This window comes from Aphelocoma coerulescens, chromosome 6 (genome assembly GCF_041296385.1).
Source record: "Aphelocoma coerulescens isolate FSJ_1873_10779 chromosome 6, UR_Acoe_1.0, whole genome shotgun sequence".
In the NCBI taxonomy this organism is placed as follows: Eukaryota; Metazoa; Chordata; class Aves; order Passeriformes; family Corvidae; genus Aphelocoma; species Aphelocoma coerulescens.
The window spans coordinates 14585731-14608511 of NC_091020.1; the positions used below are offsets into that span (position 1 = coordinate 14585731).

Below are 22781 nucleotides of genomic sequence, written 5' to 3' on the forward strand. Positions count from 1 at the left end.
CACTCTCTGGAGAGATAAGCTTCTTCTCACTTACAACCTGTCACTAATAATCGAACTTTCAAGACTCCATCTCGAAAAGAGACTACTGGAGGCACACAGGTCACAGGAATTAACTGCCACCAGTCCTTGCAGAAAACTAAGCTCATCAATCTATAGCTTCTCGTCATAATTAGAATAACGGCTTCGAAAATTTGGGCTGATGTTGACTCGGTCTTATGCCACAAAGACCACTGATTAAAATCTTGGTGTGAAAGTTAATGATAAATGCTGGTGGCGTTGTCGTGGAGACAGGGACAAACAATTCCCTTGCCGTGACATTTTCAATGTCCTGCAGAAGAAAAACTGTCCTCTTTAGTGTGGCACTGTATGAAGCTTATTTATGGCTACAGGGCTTGCTGGATTGATGACTGTCGTAACACACTGTCAAATCCTTTACTGACACATTCATTTTTTGAGCCCCTGGTGTGGCAGAAATAAAACACAACAAAAATGTGAAAGTATTATTTATCAGTTTCTGTTTGAGTAAATAGTGGATGAAATAAATTTGGTATATGTTTGTACCCAGATGTGCACACAACTCTCGACATTTATTAAATGCACAAGAAACAAAAAGTATTTAATGCAGTTCAAGATTCTCTTATAGTTTTTGACTGCAGTTTTGCAATGGATTTTAACAGACAAAACCCAAAGCTAGTGTAGTTAAAGCTTTAAGAATACAGCTTTGACTGCACTGTGTCCATACCAAAATATAGTATATTGCACACTTAGCATTAAAATTTAAGCACATCAAAAGCCTGATCTTTGTTTTGATACTGCATTTCAGAAAGTTAGGCTGAGGTAGCCATGAGCCTACTGACAATAGCATGCTCTAACATTAATATCTGCAGTATTATTTTTATCACTTTGAAATTAGAAGGTGATCCTTCTGTCTTCTCTTTCAGATAAAATTTGTTTCCATCCCTTCAAGTATGGTGAACATTATTTGTTAGCTTTAAGGCTCTTGTTAGCTTCCTGCAGCTTTTACAAAGCACCAGTTAAACATTACAAGAATATCACTCTGGACTACAACAAGTAAATTTACAGTCAGATCATCATCAGAGAGAGCTCAAAATGTATGTCTGAAACCTCTGCACTGAATATACCCAAACGTTTCCATACATAGACTTTCCATACTGGTCACATTTTCAGGAATCATGCCTGCTTTAGCTTCCAGGTTGAAAATCATAAAAAGAGGATTCCTCTGCTTCAAAACTTAGAAGCACCTTTGTCTGTCTATGGAGGAAAAAAATACAAGTCCAAGATTTATTCATTCCGTGTATTACAAAAAGAAAATAAATCCACTGTCACTTTCTCTCCTTTTGTCCAATGGATTCTTCTTTAAAAATATTTAAAAATATTTATTGCATCTTTTCTAAGTAAGAAAATTCTGGGGGAGGGAGGTGTCAAATTAGCACACTGTTCTTTGACGATACTTAAATACATAGTGAGTGAGCAATTCTATCAATGTTATCCCCAGATACAGCAAAACACACTGAGAAAGTTCTACATATAAAAGGAAATCAAAATCAAAATTTGGTGACTGAGCATGATTAAGACTTTGTAGGTGGAATCTGAAAATGTGATAGCTACATGGATGTTCTTTAATCCTCAGGAGCTGACTTACCTTACCTACCATCTATATACTTCCTCCCACTCATCCCCAGTTCCACAGCATTCCCACCACACAACATGATTTAATATACATATCTCAGCCATGGAAATGCTCTTAGGATGTTTACATGACAGTGTCTTCAAACCTGGAACCAGATAAATCATTTCTTCCCTCAACACTGGGTGTTTGTCAATGGTAATAATTGTTATTTATAGCCTTTGAATATTCTCTACTTGTATTATTTTGGCTTACAGCTTCAGAGTTTGGGCTTTAAAAAGGTAAAGGATCCAAACTACAAGGTATATCTCTAATCTAGTATTTGATAACTACTAGCATACACTACCAATGCTCCAAGTCCCATCAGTAATTTAAGTATGTAAATAAAGTGCAAGTTTCTCAAGACATTTAGGTATTTCTAACAAAGTGCTATAATTTACTTCACAAAACATTATGAAATAATTTTAGTCAAGGAAATTAATAATTAATCCTCCAGAGCTATCAAAAAGAAAAGAAAAAGAGAGAGTCCTATTTTAATAAAATTAAATCCTTCAGATTTCTTAGGAAACTTTGTAAAGCTTCAGCTAGTACTAAACTGTATTAATACATGAGGTGGTTTAGAATTACTTGAATTTCTCAATTGCAGCGTTCAACCCTTCAAGTGAATGCACACCAAAATAAATCTTCCCCTCGACAATTTCAAGTTCCAAACACTTATATCTAACTGATATAACAGAAATTGTCATTAATTATTCCTTTTTCAACTCTGTAAACGATATACAGATATTTCAGGTTAACGTATGTACTAAGTGCTGCAGAGTTTCTTGTAAAGATTTGTGACAAAATGTCAGTCTTTAATTTTCTTCACTTTGTTGGTTTTCAACTCAAACTTACAATGTGAAAGTGTTTTTTAAAGAGGAGGAATTAAAGTGGTCTAAAATGGTTATAAAATATCCATTTATCCATATATCCCAAAGTTTATATCCTTCTTATGCCTGATGAAAAAGCTGAGTCTACCACATGGAAACTCTGGGTGACTAAACAGATTGTCAAATATATTTTTAAAAACCAAAAAACACAACCCAACAAAAAAACCTCTAGCAGTCAGTTTTAATTTTTTCATGGCCATCAGCTTTTCTTGTCCTATTAGTTACCATAATAGCAACACAGTGTTGAGCAAAATACCAGAAGCTTTCATTAGAACCATTAACATAATTTGATAACTGATGGTATTTGATTTCTGACTTTTGAACTTCGAGTTAGAGCTTGGTGTAAGATATAATCTCACTGATTGGATGTTTTTTAAAATACAATCACTTCAAGTTATATTTCTTTGTTAACTGTAATTAATGTTCACATTTGTCACAAATTATATTATTTAAGAAAGAGGCAATAACAATGAAAAATGTGACAATGTTAAACTCATGTTGTCTTCCCCCAAATGATTAAGCCCTAATTTAAGGATTGCTCAAAATAAACTGGAGCCATGCATGCAGTAATGGATACACACAAATAAGAACTTTTCAATAAAGTATTAATGGTTTTGCTTCACTTAAAAACAAATTAAAAGTTTAATACTAAATCCATCTATGTCAGATGCTTTAGAGCCATGTTCAGGATGTTCTACTAGTACAGTATTCAGTTACACACTGTTTTCCTGATCTTTAAAGAGTCAAAGTAGCAAGGAGAGTTTTTTCGCCTGCTGTCTCTGCTGGTGTGAGTAGGGATTTACAGACTGATAGAAACTTCCCCTCTGCACACAGTTCTTACAATCATAAACTTTCTCTGCTCGCTCAGCATTTGGCCACACTGGTGTTAAAGTCTGAGCTCATAAGCCTTGCCTCCTGGGAGGGCACCTCAGTCTGGTACCTGCTCTGCACTGCCAGAGCACCTGAGATGATAAGGGTAGGCAGTTTTCTCTCATAAGCAGGCTCGAGAAGCTCATGCTTGTGTGCAGATCACTGTGGGGATGTGTCCAGGCCAGTTATTGCAAGCCACGTGCCTCTTCATTTTGGCAGGCAAAGGACTGCAATATAAATACAAGGTTTTGAAAGCCATTTTTGTATTGACAAATGAGTGAGTAAGGTGGCAGGGGGAGGGACATTTCTATTTAACTTGGTCAGGTTAAGGACCCAAAACAGACTTTAAGGTTCAAAATGTTCTATGTGCATACAGCAAACTAACTGTCCTGCAACAATAATTGCATATAATGCATCATCTATGTCATATCAATGACCCTCTTTGCTAGGCACTGCATACAATCATACAGAGGCTTTGAATGGACATTTATGGGATCTTTATTAGTAATATAAATCCTACATCATCACAGCTGCATTAAAAAATGCAAAGGAACACACGCTGTCATCTTACAAAGATTTCAGCTGGGTTCACTGGGGACCGTAAAAACAAACGTTCACATTCAGACCCTTTGGCAAAACTGTAAATGCCAGAAATAGTCAAAATTTTCAAAACTTTAAAACATACTAATCTAAAATGCTTTGGAGAAAGGGAAAGGGTGAAAAAGAAGCAAGATGATGTGGCTTTACTTTTAGTCAGAAATCACATTTTCAGCTAGCCTTGAAAAATAATTTTGGGATATCAATTCATCATTAGCATGCATTAAGCCTTCAAAAGTGAGAAGGGCTTATAAAATTTTTAAGTAATTTTATATGTAATATTCTTCTAAACAAACAGTGATTCAGTAGGCATAGAAAGTAGCGAAGTCAATACAAAAATACTTAATTTTTGAAGATAATTGTTTTGGTTTTTTTAATTTCCGAGATTAAACGAAAATTACTAAATACTCTTACATTCAAAAACATTTAAACAAAAGGAAAGTGGTAAGAGAAATTCCACACCTCATCCACCTGTCTGGAGGTAACATTAAACCAACCTTACCTAGATTTCTTAGAGTGGAATTTAGGGCTTGTGTTTTTCAACAGGATTTCTCTCCATTGGAAATTTGTACTTCTTAATCCTCTCTGAAAACACCTGATACAAGGGCGGGGCTCTTACTTCCCTTAGTTTTGAAATGTCTGCCATGACTTTAAGTGGCAGTCTGGCAAAGGACAGAGATTTTAGTTTTGGAGTCCACTGCAGTAAAATCTTTCTCAGCAGTGTGTGGTTGGAGAAAAAAAGGCTCAATATACATATTTTTTAAATTACAAAAGGATTCCAACATAGAGGGCTGAAGTCAAGTCACTGAAACATACTGCCTGTTGGTATCATGTCCTGTGAAGTGGGCAGTGACACAACTGCACGGCTGTTCTTTGTCATCACAATTGTTGCCATAGTGTCTCCTCTGCAGCTGATATAATCATGTATGCCACTATTAAAAAGTAATTACTTCTCCATGCATGAAACACATTCACTGCAAAGATAAAATATAGTTTGGATTCCACTTCATATTTTGCTTAAAAGTTCTTTCAACTTCCTGGCACAATGAACCTCTCTAAATCTCAATGCAGTATTAATCATTATGAGAATTTCCTTACATTTACTGTAATACCAATTTGCTACGGGATGAATACATTTCCATTTTTCTAATGCAAAACTTTAATTTCTAGAACTTATAAGACACAACTGTCACAGAATTCAAACTTTGCAACAAACATTGCTTTGTCTTTGTTTTTTTTTGTCATAAGAACAATTGAGACAGAAAGGAAAGAAACATTGAAACTGCATTGATGTCATAGAAGACTGCAGAAGGAAATACCTAATGCAAAGCCAATCCATTGAGGTATTTTTCAGAAAGCGCAGTCCACACCATATTGTCCCTTCTGTGACTCAGAAACAAACAAAAAGAAGGATAGTTGGGTATTTAGAAACCTGACAGTTTAGTAAAATACACACTATTAGAACATATATAATATATGCTCGCATAGTTTAATAGGGAAAGCAAAAGCTGCACGCACAAGCAAAGCACAAGGAATTAATTCACTGCTTCCCATGGGCAGGCAGGTGTTCAGCCATCCCCAGGAGAGCAGGGCCCTATCACGTGTAACAGTGACTTGGGAAGACCAACATTGGAACTCCAAATGTTTCTCCCTTCCTCCTTCTTCCCACCACTTTATCTACAGAGCATGATGTCACATGGTCTGGAATATGCCTTTGGTCACTTTGGGTCACCTATCCCAGCTGTGTCTCCTCCCAGCCTCCCGTGCACCCCCAGTTTCCTCACCAGCATGGCAGTACAACAAAGCAGGAAGGCCTTGGCTCTGGCTCTGTGCAAGCCCTGCTCAGCAACAGAAACATCTCTGTATTATCAAATTTGTGTTTAGCAAAGTTGAACAAATTCAACACACAGCTTCCTATCAGCCACTATGCAGACATACATGGATATATGAGGGCGCTGGTTTCAGCTGGAGTAAATTTTCTTCATCTTCATCTCGGACAAGCAGTGTGCACACCAAGCACTTACAAACATAAACAGAAAAGTCTCCTAGAGGGACACAGGTTTTGAATACTGCAAACCTTCATATTGCATAGAAATGACTTTGGTTATTCACAAAGTACCCAATAACCCCATACAGGCAATGTACACAACATCATCCAAAAAGACACAAGAACACTGTTTATAGAAGCAAAAAACACCTCCAAGCTAAAAACTTACACATAGTTTGTTGCAATATATTAGTCGGCAAGATATGCAAAAAGAGAAACTTATTATTCTAACGCCTAAATGCTAAACTGTGAAGAAACCAAACAGAGGATATTCTCTGCTCCTAAGTGTTAGAAGGTGTCATCATTATTCTACCATACCAAAGAAAAAGAAGCTATTAAATGTAATGCATAAAATAACATTTAGCAAGAAAATCAGGATAATTACTTCACAAAAAGGACATTCAGTCAAGTTCTAAACCATTGCTCTGAATTGAGAATTACTTATGTCTAAGTTAAATCAAGTAAAACATCCTAAGCAGTCCCTTAAAGAACACTTGAAAATAACAGGAGGAACTACCTAATTCATCATGCCTTTTTTTTTTTTTTCCCTCCTGTTAAAAACAGTGAATTGCAGGAGGTTTTGACATTACCCTTCTTGTTTGCAAATTCAGTCTGTTTATTGCAGGAACATAGAGAAAGATGGTTTGGTTCCATACAAGCAGAAATGAGCATTCAGGTTAGTTGTGTGTAAATCAAATTAGAAACCAGTACAAGTAAGGGTCAGGAACACACTCTGCTGGGAACTGTGTAACCACTACAACACCAAAACAAGGGCCATTAAAAAACTTTGAGTCCAAAATATTACAGTAAGAAAAACCTACCATACTTAGAGGAAGGAATAACTGTCACTTGACATATAAAAAGTGCTACAACAAAAAAAATCAAGTAACATTCACAAAAGGATAGTAAAGCACAGTTAAGAACCAATACAGACACATGCTGTCCTATTTCTTTGTTACATTACAAAGCTGGAGAGCACATCTTTAAACACTGCTTATTAGAATGCTGAATCATTCTCTGTCACTTCACAGACCCAACACTGATAATGTATTTCTTCATAATGAGTGGCAGAAATTATTTTGGAAAATAAGAAGCAAGTCTGACAGCTGTTGCTTACACAATGCTCTAAGTAGAGCCACAACATAACGTGAAGACTCTAGGTGAGTACAGTTTCCGACATGCTACAGTTCTAAGTGTCCCCATTCAGAGAAGATGATGGTATCCACACAGGCCAGGTGGCAAAGAGAAATAAAAGTAAATTGTAATAAAAGATTGTCACAGAATCAATGCCTCATACTTTAAAACTGAGCATTTTGGCTCTGCTTCAGCATTCATCAGCCAAAACCTATTATCCTATGACAATATTCCATTTCACTGATATCTATTCATTATAAAATATATATATTTACAGTATTTGGAAGGTGATTTTTAATACTGTGAATGCCCTTTAAAAGGAGACTATTTTAACATTATAGATTCCAAATGACTAGTCAAGATATTCAATTCCCTGTTTAAATCTTTAAATATACTTAGGAATTCCTTATTTCAATGGGCTTTCTAATGCCTGTTCCTTTACTGTTTAAATATATATTACAACGTAAAAAGAGAAAGGTCTTCATTAACTCATTGCACTAGGGGAACTCACCTTTTTATGATACTAGTTTCAGTCATTAATCATAATGCTTTACAAGTAACCAAGAAAAGTGACAATAATATTTATGTAGATCACTATACTTGAACTTTTCAGGTTTTGAAAAAGTCTAAGAGAGTTGGGTATCCCAACATATTAAATTTGGAAATCATAACTCTGACTGGCATAGTAAACTCATTGCATTCTTCCCATAACCATAATACATTCTGAGTCTCAACCTCAGTTGCTTACCTTATAAAAAGGCTTTTTCAAAAAAATTATCATCAACAAAAATCTTGTGGTGTTGATTTTTTTTCATCCTTAAGAATTCAATAGGAAAAATACAGCTTTTTTGTTTGTTTTTAGGAGAAAAAAAAATCTTTGTTTAGGCAGTACATTTAAGAAGAATTTTAAGAAGTGATAAAAGCAGTGAAGTCTAAAAACTGCACAGAGAAAATATCTCGTAGCATCTGAGACTGAGCACAATATTATCAGTGTCAGCATACTGATGACCCAGATGGTATTTGTATGTTTGAAGTATGACATCTATACTCCTCTGTCATCCAACACAAGTAATTAACAATAATCAAGTGGGTGTTAATTGGATATAATGGAACAATCTCCAGTCAGCCTGAGCCTACTATTTGCCTCTTACTAGTAATTATGAACACTAAGTACTCACTCTAATCTCCTTCTTCTCGCTGAAGCCAAACAGAGGTGCAGTATTTACTCAGCTGATAGCTTGTTTTGTCTGCAATTTAATCTGTTTTAAGCCAAGAAACTCATAATTTGCAGAGCCGTCACCAGCTGCCAGGATCACACAAAAGAATTCAAGGCCCTAGATGACAGCAATTCAGTATATATAATCCAGAGGGAAAAAAGAACAATCATTAATTAAACTGACCTGTTACAACCACAGTAGCAACAACACCTGGACATATAAACACTGAAAATTACCCATTTGTGTAACACCTGATAAGCTCATAACTCTGACCCATATTTGTCATCCCGAAAAAGTGCTGTTAGAACACAAAACTTTCAAAGCTGCTGTTCTTTTACTATGCAAGACTGTAACAACCCTTTCACTGATAGGAAAGTGAACAATCTCGGCCACATCAGCGTAGAATGTGCTTGGCTGTTTGATTACTACTACTGAAGCAAATTGAAAGTATCTTATCAAGAGTGACCATTAGAAACGTATTACCAGCCATTAAGCAGATGGTTAGATGTTTTAAAATAGCTTTTACATAGCAGTAGAGTCCAGACTAGTCAGCCTTATTTATGGTTCTATTAAAAGCAAAAAAGAAGAAAAATAATAAAAACAAATTTTTTTTTTTCTGGTGGTGAAAGGGGGAATTTTTCAGTGGTTTTCAAGACCATTATGTAACCAAGATATGATTCAGAGAATTCAGTACAAAATTTAAAACACGTGTAAATGCTATGAAATTTACGTCCCTTGTAAAAAAAGTCTTCCATCACTGTAAAAATTGGATTGATTTAACACATCAAAACATGTAAAAAGGTAGCACACCACATTAAGAAGATCAATATTGATGAAAACTTTAAGGAATTATTCCCAAGGAATTGTTTGCATCATTTAATCCATCCCAAACTTTGTTTGATTTAAAAGGGATTGAATTGGTTTGTGCCAAGACAGATTTTTTTCTTATGTTACATGTAGGTGTCATCACTATGCCAATAACTAAGACATGCATTGATTTACAGAAATGATACACTATTTGGAATACAATTACTGATTGATGCAGAAGGCCAGAAACACAGGCCATTAAGTACCATTATATTATTGATTCCATGTTTAAATTTGGGAAAATCACTCTATACATGATGAGAATCTTGCAATTTTCCCATGCCAGTTCACATCTGCAGTTGGGGCTTCAGCTTACACCGTTTAGAAAGGAAATAGAATCATATGGAGCTTTTAAATACCACAAAGCAAAAAGCAGAGCAAATCTCAATACACAAACAGGCCCTTAACACAAATAATATTCAAATATTCTAGTGGCACCTTCTAATCCTTTACTGAAAAGAAAAAAAAAGTATTCTACACAAGAAATACAGGTAAGTTTAGCTATATCAACCAAAATTTTCAGAAATAAAATCACACTTTGCAGCTATCATATCTACCCTTCCCTCCATTAGGGACTCAGTGATCACAGAATGGATCAGGTTGGAAGGGACCACAGTGGATCACCTGGTCCAACCTTTGTACTCAGGCAGGGTCATCCTAGAGAATAATTTCCCTGGTGTCTTCTTTTCAAGCAATTTTTCTCAGAACTTACCCCCAAAACAACTTTATCCAATTTTTTCCACATTCTTCCCAAACACTGTGTCTCTTTTTTGAGTCCAAAATTTTCTTAAGCCCTCCACAAATTTATTTTAGGATTTTACCTCCATGGATTTCTCAGCAACATGAGAAATCTGTCATGACATCCAGAGAATGACCTATCAGAGTCCATCTAGTGAATTCATACTGCTCAAAGAGATGTGAAGTTTCTCTGGACTGGGCATACTACTTAGAGAAACATTTTCACTCCTGTTCAGCAGAAGCCCCAAGTGCTTCCAGGACAAAGGACTCATTCCCAAGCACCAGATAAATATTACAGCTACTCTTTATCCCACAGTCCTCAGAAAAAAGAATTAAGGAGAGTTGCCAAGGCTGCACCAATATTACTAGACTGGAAGTGACCAGCATGATTCAAAACTGCATGATTTACCTTTCTGGACAGAGGACTAGATGGTGGGGGTCTCCTAAGACTACAGTGCACTTTTCCTCCTTTTCTAATTCTGCCACTGTCCTGAGGAGGAAGAGAGGATGTGGGGGCTAAATCCCCAACTTCCTGTGCCACAGCAGCAACTGAAGAAAGGGAGTGAGAAAAAGTGAAAACTATTCACCTGAGGGGATGGGAAGGGCAAAAAACTTGTAGTATTTCAACAATTTATTACTGTCTTTTATATGACGAGCATTTCTTGATTGTTGGGTTGGTGTCTAAAGGAAGAACACAGGTGGAGAAATTTCAATTAAATGACAGTTTCATTTAGGATATACCCATCTGCAGCACCTTACTTTGATTAGTTCTAATGCGAACTAGCTTTACAATCATGCACTTTTCAGTTTGCCAGCTGTTTTGCATCCCACTCTGAAGTACCTCATTCATCTTATACATGGTAGAGGGTATTCCCATTTGGCACCTACATTAGCATTTGGTACTGCATAACAGGCACTTAAAAAATAGATACTTCAGTTACAGTACTGTATCCATTACTGAATGGCTACTCAAACAGCCTACCTTTTTTTTCTTTTCTGTTAACAGAGCTATGCTATCAGTGTTTATTCAATACATTTGCAAGCTGCAGCAATGAAGTATCTGAAGTAAACTCTGCTTTAGCTTCTTTCTCTCTAAAAATATGCCCCCTGGGCAGATCACACACACATAGAAACAATAAAAATCCCCCCTCCAATAAAGATTAGGTGCCTTTCTAAACAGCATTTGGAATTAAGTCAAAGAGGACAGAAAATATTGCCGAACTGAAAAGCCAATCTGAGTTTAGAATTTAAGACAGAAGTAACTCTCTATCAAGTGCATCTGAAGCAGAAAACAATTCTTAGCTCATCAATCCACTGAACCAAAATGATTGTTAAAGTCTCAAAGCATCAATATCCATCAGAATATATCTATTAAATATCTTGATGCCATGATTTAACTTCTGGGTAAACATGAAATAGGGACTAATAGAAAATACCATTTGAAAATACAAGGGAAAAAATGCTGAATTTGTTATTATTTGTTAAAAACCAAAAAACCTGACTCCCCAAAAAACCCCACAAAGGTTTTCCACATGACATGTTTTAGTCACATGCAAAAATTGCTCCTGCAATCTTGAAACAAATCCCCTTTAGGTTCAGAATATAAAACTCTTGAGATCAGTTAGAACACCTGCGTATCTCCTAATGTACACTATGATAGCATTTAAATACAAACTTAAATGAACACAGCTTAAATATGGAAATGATCCATATAGATGAATGACTATCCCTCCACCTTGTGAAAACCAAAATCCCAGTGTTACTGCTATCCCACTTTAAAGAAACCTGTCAGGACTCTCACTGGCACTGTGAAAAGCAACATGAATGGCAGAAATTTTGATTGATGTCACTGCCTGCCTGTCAAGTGAAACAAGCAGGGCCAACCTAATCATGTTAGATTAGAGGATACAGAGATGATATAATATTTTTGTGTTAGAGATATGCATGTAGAGTGTGCATGCAGAGAATCACAGGAATGTAAACATACCTTTCAAATAATACTAAGTATCAGAGAAAGTGTATTATCAAACTATTAAACAAAGACTGGGGGACTGGGGTGGGCTTTTTTTCCCCTTTTACTGCTGTGATTATGCGCAAGTAATGTTCATGGATTTTCAAGACTTTGCAGTAGACCTACGTATTTTCTGAAGTCCTAATTCATTCGTTTTCTTTTTATATTGTTATACTGAACTAAATAATTTGTTTTATGAATCTAGAGTGAAAATTATTCAGCTACCTTTTCTAGAGTACAGATTAATCTGCAGATTTAAATATACAGTCGGGTAATCTTCTGATAATAAGCTCAATAAATTCTAAAAAGTGAGAATACCCGAAGACAACAGACCTTCTGTAAGAAGGTCACAGAAATAAGTGATCTTATCAGGCAAAGCGTGCAAACCAAAAACATGTCTAGTTCAAACATGAGAGTGGAATATGATTGCAGCTGTCTGATCATTTATCACTGAAATACTTGCTCATTTGATAACCTGTTGACTGATAAGTAACCAATAAGAAGCACCTCCACACTACCAAAAATGATGCAGGTAGTTCAATCCCTCAGATTAACTTAGAAAAAGGTATCCTAAGAATATCTGAAAACCAATATACTTAAATATCACCTGTGAAAAGCTTAATAAACAGGAAAAAAAACCACAAATCATAAAACTAATCCCCCTCACAGCACCCCCACTAAGAACTGAACTAACTTGAGCAGAAAAAAAAGCCCAAACTTGTCAAAAGCAGCCAGAACTACATTTCAGCTGAAAAGAGGTAAGTCTCTGAGTTGAAAATCAAGCCTTTGGTCACATGGCTACAGAGTTCACAACAACAAAAGTACAGAAACAATTTCAATTGCATGAAGAAGAAGTATTTTATCCTATATACTTCAAGTTATAAACTTTTTTCTAATCTGGGCCCTAATCAGTATTAAATCTAAATCTTCATTTGGTATTTAGTGTACAAAATGTGTTCCATAGGACTGAGAAAAAATATAATATTTGGGATTTAGATAATGATAAATAAGAGAAATTGCATCAAATATACTTCCCTTTCTTTGTTTCTGTATACAAAACACAAACAGGCCTGATGCTGGATTGTCTTAATTTTGAGCCTGGTGCTGAAAGGTACTCAAGTATTTCTCTCTTCCACTGAGGCAGTCAAATGTACCAACATCTTCAACAAGACTAAGCCTCGGGTTTTCATGTTTTACCTAAACTTTATCAGACTCAGAACAAGGGAAGAACAACACAATTTGGAAGTGAGGATTTAGTTCCTTGACATAGACTGTATGCCCACCTCAACTAGCATTTCATCCTGAGCCTTGAAACCCGACAGAGATAGTATCAAAGCACATCCTGAAGCTACAATGTGTCTTATACAATGACTGCCCACTTGTTGGACAGTAAATTTAAAAGAATTTGCCCTCACCTTTAAGTGCAATCTAAATAAATATATCCACACACAATCCCTATCCAGACATATAGAAGCAGCTATTTGCATATCATCCATGTGAGCCTTGGAAAGGACAGCAAGACATCACAGAAAGCATCTACTGAAATAAATTTGCTTATATACACATAAGCAATGCTAACATATTATACTGAAAAACACAGCCCAGACAATATGAACCTTGCCAAACAATGGCCCTTTCAACGTGAGCTCCTCGAGGCCTTAACCTAAAGCAGCAAGTTTTCTGTTTGCTCATTCCATGAAGAAACTCCAGGTTCTGCATGACCCTCATTTTTCCAGTCTCAGATGTGAATTTTGCTAGCTTTGGAAACATTTTAGGACTTACACAGAAATTTATAAAATGTCAGCTTGAAAATTTTAATTGACTTATTAGCAATATCTCTTCTTTGAATGACCTTTTAGTCCTCTTTATAACATATCACCTACTTTTACTACCTTCTGGCTGACAGCTTTTAATATATTCCTTCCTAGTGGATGATATCATCTGTCCTTGGATGGAATTAACTAAAGCACTACACATTTAAAAGCTGACATTAATCCATATCCACAGATTTTTAACAGCTGCTGGGATAAATATTGTGTTTCCATGCATTAGGTTTTATATAACAATGACTAGTAGAAATAAATTGAGATTAAATATACACTGGCAACATCAAAGCCAAGGAGAAAAAACACTCAGCTGATAAATGCAGTGTTTTAGTGGCTGCATATATCAATGACTAAAAATACTTACTATAATTAGCAATAATAATTCAGTTATAGTGCAAACATAAGGTATATTTTGTTACTACAGCATTGCTGTATCTCTCGATAATCACATTTTTAAAAAACTTCCATGAGGAGAGCACTGGTTCAAGACTCATGGAATACTTTTTATCTGTTTCAAAAAATACAGCAACTATTACCTGTCACATTTCTTTTTCAAATTGTGTATTTAGGTTTGCACCCATAAAAGACATGAGTAATCTATGGCCTTAAATAGAGCAGGGATGAACACTCCAAGTGGTGCACAGGAAAGGAAGCACTACAACTTATTGCAGGAGGCACCTGAACAGAAGTCCCTGTGAACCACTGTGAAATTCACCATTTGTCAAAGTGAAAAACATACAATTCCACAGACCTCCCTCCCCTTTCCTTTTGTCTATGGAAAGAAAATACTCATCAGTAAATTAATGAGAAACATTTGCAATGAACTTGAACATGTCTGTAAGAGAATTCTTGAAAGTGAACAATTATTTTCACCAGAACCTGTTTAGTAGCCTCCAGAATTGTTAATTACTAGTCCAGAGTCAGTAATAAAAATAAGCAATCGTGTGTTAGGTCTGTGCAAATATTTCTGAAAATAACAATATTAATCTTCCTCAACACATGTCCAAAGCACTTTATAGAAGTTGTTTGTTATTCTTTTCCATTCTGTTGTTCTTCCATGCATGCATGAGTTTCTTGGATACTCTTTAAGAAGTTGTGGGGTTTTGGCTTTCGCTTTTGTTTTGCTTTTTAACTGAAGAGCATTAAAACCTCAACCCTCTACCCTTTATCAAGAGCACCCATTGCTCTTCATAGGTCTTGCTTTCAGGCAAAATATTCCACATGAATTACCAGAATCTCACTACTTTAAAATACATATTTCTTAAAACTTACCTCACAGAGGAATTTTCAATAGAGATGCTAAAAAGTTCTTACTACAGTTTTCATACATAATTGCTTACTACAACATCACAGAGTAAAAAGTAGTAAAATAAAATTGAAATAAATGGATTGATACTCCAATTAATTTACAGCTCCTAATTTACAGTACAGCTAACTTGGCTAAAAATACAGTAAGTTTTGTAACAACTGAATAAACTTCTTTAGCTATGCTTAATACTTTGAAGGCAATTTTATGCATCTATATTATTCAATATGGTTAATTCTGATGTTTCAGTTTGTATCTCTCTCATGCAACATTTGTGCACCCAAGAGTGGAAGTTCCTAAGGCACAGTTCTGGGACAGTAAGTCATCCTGTCCTTTTGTATGGATACAAGTATTGAAGAGGCACACAATCACACCATTTAGAGTCTGATTCCAGAACAGCAAATCAAGCCTGAATTGGGAGCTGATGAGGAGGTTCACTCCCCTTTAATCTTTTTACTCATTCAACATACTATATGGGAATGGGAATAACCCACACAGAAAAAAACAGCACTTTGTATACTCCAGCATGGTATTAGAGCTGTAACTTACATAATTGTGCTGACACCTACCAATCCTACGTCAAATCTCCTTGGCCTCATACAATAGACTGCAACCAAACTTCAGCTCTCCTTCTGAAGAGAGACAAAAGGAAGCTAGGAATTCACTGTCCTTGACAGCTTTTCATCAAGAAACTGGGACTCAAAAGATACAACTTAGTGTCTCCAAAAACATAGGAAAAAAGTAATGCTTTCCAGGTTTTCTTGCAACTGAACAGATAACCCAGGCTGCTTTATCATATATTTGTGATTCAAAAGAGCAGACCTAACAAAACCATTTTTAAAAAGATTTAAAATATTTTGCTTTAGAATTAAGAATTGCTAGACAATTTCCACCAAAAAGCATATTAGCCAGATATTCCTAGAGAGTTCTGAATCTAAACAATTCCTCATACTTACATGAAAAATTTGTGCAAGACATGCAGTCACAAGAAATTTCTGAGGGCATAGACTTTTTGGTAACAAACCACATTTGGAAAAATAATCTAGGCATTCAAGATACAAATATATGATAAAGGTTTCTTTAAGTATTTCAACCTGAGACACAGTTACCTATTACACTGAAAAATTAAATCTTAAATCTCAGAGATATTCTTGCCATAGCACACTATCCTGCACAGGATTTATTACACTTCTAGAAAGATCCCAGAATGGAATTCTCAACTGGAAACACCAGCTCTTAATGATCCACATTATTTTAATATCAAGCAACCAATGTTTTCAGGCTGCACATTTCAGACGCTTCTTTCCATAGAATAAGAGCCTTTAGCAAGCCAATAACATATTATGAAAGTATTTCCACATACCCTGAAGCTGACACAAAGCAGGAAATCCTAAGAAGGGCTCAGAAAATGATATTCAGCTTGCCTCAGTCCTGCTCATAGCAGCACACCTGTACAACAGAAGAATCTTCAGAGCCCCTATCACAAGCACTATAAAAGTCTGCCAGAAAAAGCTGCCCCCACACTGAAAAGTACTGTAAATACAGTTACATCTCTGCTCTTATAACAGCTAAACATCTCCTCACAGGCGAACTGATAAGTGGTATCTACTGTATGGATTCAAACAGGCCTCTAAACAGCTGAAAAATGTTATGAAAAACTCAATTCTACCTCATGAGGTGGTACTACTCATGGCAAGAAACCAGCACTTGGACTAGAATCAGAGCTCAGCTGGAGGATGAGGAGAAGCTGGGGGGTGGAAGAAGTCATGAGAAGGGGAGGGACACCAACAGAGAACATATCAGCAGTTTGGTACCAGCTAATGAGAAATCAGACTTTAACTATTTAACATAGTTTTAAAATAAAAAAAGGAGAAGAATGGGTAAGAGTCTTTCTACTCACAGACATTAAGCTCACATAAACATGAATTGAAGATGAAATAAACCACAGATTTAATTATTTCCACTGAATTATATGCTTTTCTTTTCAGGGAAAGAATAGGCTACAAATTAGAAAAAATATTATAGTCTTCAGTTGACTGAGATTTGTTCACTTTTTTACACAACTTCTTACTCAAAATCCCCACATGTAGTAAAAAATCCCAGTGTTAGATATTCCTGGTTTACTAGGCATACATATATTTGTGTATATGGAGTATCACCTCCCTGCCTTTCACTTAAGAGCTGTAGAAGCTGCATGTTTGGGTAGAACCAAACAGTGAAGGGTTTATCTAATACCAGATTATGAACACCCTGAATTAATAGAGCAGAAAATCACTATGTATGTATGATAATGGTTCTTAAATTACTTTCCTGTTTTAAAGTGGAAACATATATATACATATAGATAGATATTAATATACAATACAGAAAAGGTAATATATTTATATGGTTTTAACCAAAGCTTTGGATTAAATTCAATCTGTTACAATAGAAATTTCTTTGTTTCACTAGAAGACTTAAAACGTTATACTATTGCCAAACCTTGGGGTTTGTTGTCTGGAAGAGGTAACTGCTTTCTTATGACAAAGACTTGAAAGATATATTCCTTTAATTTTTTTCTCCCCTACTTCACGTTCACATGTGTTGAAACTCATTGCTTCTGGAAATGAAGATGCTCTGGTGTCAGCTGTAAAATCTGTATCTCACTTCCTCAGACAAGTGGATATTTATTGACAGGGTGTGAGAGAGAAAGAGAGGAAAGACTGCCTGTCCTGGAGCCAGTAACCTTGGTGAAGATGCAATGTCACAAACACCAAGCCATCATTCTCATAGATGTACAGCATATTATTTAAAGGGAAACAAATATCGGCCACTGAATGTCACTGCAAGGACACATCTTCTGCCTCTTAACTAAACTTATCAGTGCAGTGGTTTAATATGGTACCTTTTTCATCCTCCCCTCAAATTCATCTTACAGAGCAGCTCTTGACACTACCAGAGAGCAGTCAAGACTAAGATTTAGTGACGTCTGCTTCAAACAGATCTAGATTTATTGACATTTGTTGCCTGCTTCTTCTCTCAGTAACTGCACACAGGATTAATTTTAACCATTTCTTAAACTCTGGGAAACTGCATACTTACGGTAAAAACAAAATCAGACACCCAAATCAGTGATACATTTTGGATTTCCACTTTTAATTAGAGGATAAGAACTTTAATTTTAAGACCTTTAACATGAGGGGAAGGTTTTGCTGGAATTTGGATGAAAAAGGTACACACCAATCCCTTTTCAAAAGGAAATCTTTTTTCAGTAGGAGGGGAGGATTTATACCTCAGTGGTTTACAGAAACATGTGATTAACAGCTGTACATGAAAATACTGCAGGAGGAAAAAAGCCTCATCTTTTAGTAACTACTTCAGTAGTGAAATATTGCATGACTAATTCAGCCTTTATTAATTACTATGACCCGTACTTTGTAATAACTTCTAAACCCCCAAATTAATACACACACTAATGCTTCTACTTTTCTACAAAAATTCTTAGTGGCTGAAAAACAGAAATCTCTTTCCACAAGGATACATAATTATCTTGGTGTTAATTCTTATCAATTATATGAACTGACTGAATTCATGTATTTCAAGTTGAGAAGCGACACTCAGAACTCAACTACACAATGATATAAATGCTTGAGCTTGTGTACAGTATAGACACAGACATTTCTTCACAATACAGAAAAAAACATTTACATCTATATTTTAAAAGGATGGATCGATGAATACACTCTCCTGACTTTGCTAATGTTAGGTAGAAGTATAAATTTGCAGTGTTCTGTAAAAGATTAACTACTAAATGAAAAAGACCTTCTGGATGTAAATTTCGAAATCCAAAAATACCCAAGAGGCATAACTATAATTATTGCTGAAGGAAGCCATTTAAGACCAAAAATACATTTCCATTAACAATCAAAATTAGTTTTGATTGCCTTTTTCTCAAGTTTTCAATGAGTAACCTTTGATGATAGCACATGATAATGATTCATTAGAAAAAAACTAATTTGTATTTCAGAAGTATGCATATTAAAAAAAAGAGTCAGAAATCATACCAATGAAAATCAAATGCCAGAAGATACAGAGGACTGTTTGGAGATGAACAATATTCCAAAATAAAAGACTTACCATCCGAGTACCTCCTGTACTTGTGCATACAGTTTTACAGAAGAATGATATTAAGATGTATTAATTAAAGTAATTTATGCTTTGCTTTACAAGATATAAATCCCTCCAAATTGTACTATCTACTCAGTGTTATCAAAAGTATACTTGGTGGGAGAAGCACCACTGAGTACAGAAAAGCTGTAAAACCTGTCTGCAGACTACACAACAGATATACATCAGCTCAAAACTTGGATGACAAAACGCAGGGTTTTTACAGAATTTCTACATGCCAGGAAAACACACTTTATTTTATGGGAAAAGGCTGCAGTGTATCCTTATAACAATATAAATCTTCAGAACCCTTGTGATGATATCTAATTTACGTGGCTGTCACTGGAAAATGTGGTATAGTGAATTATACACAATACTAAGCTTAATTATGAACAGTAACCTAGAGATCTTGATTAGAAATCATTTGCTCTCGACATTCAGAGTCTGTAAAAACAATGATGAATTTATATAGCACACAGCAATTCCAAATAAATTATTCCTAGAAAATCAAAAGGAAGGTATAGATTATATAAGAAATTATTTCTTAAGATCGCTGCCAAATTTTAACTACACCATCAAATACAGAGTCAAAGTACAAGAGCAGCAGTCTGCTTTACATAAAAATAGCTCCCTAATATTCACATCAATTCTTTCCATCTTCAAAAGCAGGCATTTACAAACTGTGGCCCAGATCCCAATGGCGATGCAGAATTGGAGGCAATTCATCGGCAAACTCCTGACAGAAGTTCTCAGATGCGTTGCCATTCCCACCACTACCACTGCAACTTTTTCACTCTGCTCCAAGCAGAAGGATGTGGGGCAGAGAGGGGCTTTCCCAGCACACTTCAGAACCCCTCAGAAGGGCAAGTAAATGTTCAGTACCCTTCTAGCTTGCATGTGTTACAGGCTTCTCAGAAAGGGTAGCTCAATTGTGTTTGTAAAAACTCAGGGTTTCTGTCTCCCTTGCTGCAAAATGGACACTCAGGATGACTACATTGTGACATAAATCTAAATCAAGGAAGATTTCATGTGGTCAGATGATCCTTAAATGACGGACAGTCTCTGAGAAATAATAATTTTTAACATTAGCATTGCTTCATCTTGAGTGTAAAGTAAACATAAACAAAATGTTAAATTATAAAGATCACTTGCATCATTTTACATACGGGAAAAATTCATCATCAGTACTGTGAAGCATTCACCATTTTACCCTAGCCAAGTCCAGTCCCTAACTTCCTAAGCAAAACCTTCTTTCAGTTGAAGAGACCTCCTGAACTATACTATTTTATTTCAGAGAAAGACCTTATATGTAGAAAAAGATTACATAAATCATTATTACAACAGTAAACATGTAAATTCTGATCAATAAGTACTTGCCTCCCCCTCCCCCCAACACTAACAGCTGCAATAAAGCTTTAAATGTAAAGCTGAGCACAACCAGCCATAAAAGTATGTAAAATAAATGAGGATAACATAATGAGCGAATCCAACATTCATCTCATAAATATAACATAACGACCACAACTAAAATGTCAGAGAATCTAATAAATCAATATGGTAGGACAGAGCTATCTTTACGCTTAGCATACATAAAAATATATTTACATGCAGGCTTTTTTTTTTAAATCAAGGATCAAACAAGAAATATTATAAGAAACTTAACTCCTTATTAACTTTATTATTCAAAATCTGATGCTATTTTTATTTTGATTTTCTTTACAACTGTAGAAAGCAGACAACAGTGTTTTCCCATGAAAATAACAAATCAAATTACATTATTAATTAGCATATGAAATAAAATGAAAGTATGTGTTCAACCCCTTGAATGGACAATTCAGAGATACTGTTTGAAAGAGTATCTACAAGAGCAGGTGGAGAATTTTATATAAATTCAAAAGTTTTTAGAAAGCCAGATGTTTTGAAAATCAATTTATGACAGCACACATTTTCTTAATATCATCTGAGAATTTACATCAGGTATTTAACTACAGGTTACACAGTTGTTGCAATACTAAATCTATTTTATCTGCTGTTCTGAAAACATCCACGTACAACAGCTACAATAACAAAACATTGTGCAGACTCAACAAAAGCCAGCTTTATTCCAACCCTATCCCTGGTTCAATTTCAAATTCAACAAGTTTTGTTAGTATTTTAAGGACATAAACCACTGAGAGACCACAAGATATAGCAAGATTTACAAGATATTGCAGCATATACTAACCAAAACCCGTTCTGTGTCTCTGAACTGGACTTTTATGCAATCTTTTGCCATGTTGTTCCACCAAGTGACACTCATGGCATCAGAGGAAACACGTCCCAGTAATGCCACTGAAAGACACGAGATGGGCATTAGAACAGCTGGGACATGGACACAGCAGGTCAATGTTTCCCTTGGTTTGCCTCCACCACTTAGGGAACTCAGCATGGGAGCAAAAGCCTTTCATTTGGCTTCAGTACCACTCTCAAAATGGTCACTTCTGTTGTTCATAAGGGTTATGTACTATTTATAGAGCTGCAGCACTGTTTTCACTAGAAAGGCTGCGCAATCAAATACACACCGAGACTGTAGCCAATGGCTGTTGACTTTCAAGCATTCAAATACATCATCCCAGGCAACAAACAAAAATTTCTACGTGCTCCTTACCAACCAGGTATCTCCAACAGCTGAGTAGGGAAGGCCACACTTCCCTACTATAGTGACTTTTACAAGTGTCTACGCAAACATTTCATCTAAACTAGCCATTAATTATTATAGCCAGAATTAAACACTAAGTTACACAACAGCCTGCCCTTTGCATTATACCCTGATGGCTCCTCTACCATAGCTTGAGTTCTTTCTCAAGTATTCTGTGGTTCAGGGTCACTTACTATTGCAATGTAAAGAAGATTAGCACTGTCAGTCATTTGTGCCTCAGACCAGTTAGTAAAACTATTATCAGTTATTATCCAAGTCTGGACATTGTGGAAGTATCTTTTCAATACAATTACTAAACACTTTCCAGTAGATTCTGCTTTTCTTATCTGTCAGTGCCTTGTGGGGAAGCCTTACAGTGAACCTTACTCCCACAGTCAGGAAATTAATTACGTGCTTAAACTTACTCCTACAATGAAAAAAAAAAAAAGGTATTTTCCTCTCTCAGCCACCACTGTTGTCAACCTGAAGAGTTGTGCAGGTCTTGCCATCTTCTAGACTTCTCTTCATACTGCCTTTCTCTCCTAGAGACACAATGGAACTACTTAAACATTTATCGAATTTGCCTTGCAACAAAAATCACTACACAGGTTAAGTAACTGGTCTTGAAGTTAGCAAGAGAATCAAATTCATCATCTTGTATCAAAGCATAAGACAGCAACTTTCTAAGGATTGTCTCTTTCCTAATGAGAAAAGACAGAGGAAAGTTGGAGCCTCTTCAGTAGCACCCTATATCAAACAGCATATAGG

At 35.7% G+C, this 22781-nt stretch overlaps 1 protein-coding gene and 1 long non-coding RNA gene across 2 annotated transcripts in view; both read right to left on the reverse strand.

Moving 5' to 3' along the window:
- LRMDA (leucine rich melanocyte differentiation associated) overlaps positions 1-22781 on the reverse strand; it is a 617496-nt gene that overhangs the window by 365958 nt on the left and 228757 nt on the right. The gene's annotated exons all lie outside the window — the stretch shown is intronic.
- LOC138112367 (uncharacterized) overlaps positions 21134-22781 on the reverse strand; it is a 120469-nt gene continuing 118821 nt past the window's right edge. Inside the window, exon 4 of the long non-coding RNA XR_011151722.1 lies at positions 21134-22555. This is a non-coding gene — a long non-coding RNA (uncharacterized lncRNA). The remainder of the gene's footprint in view (positions 22556-22781) is intronic.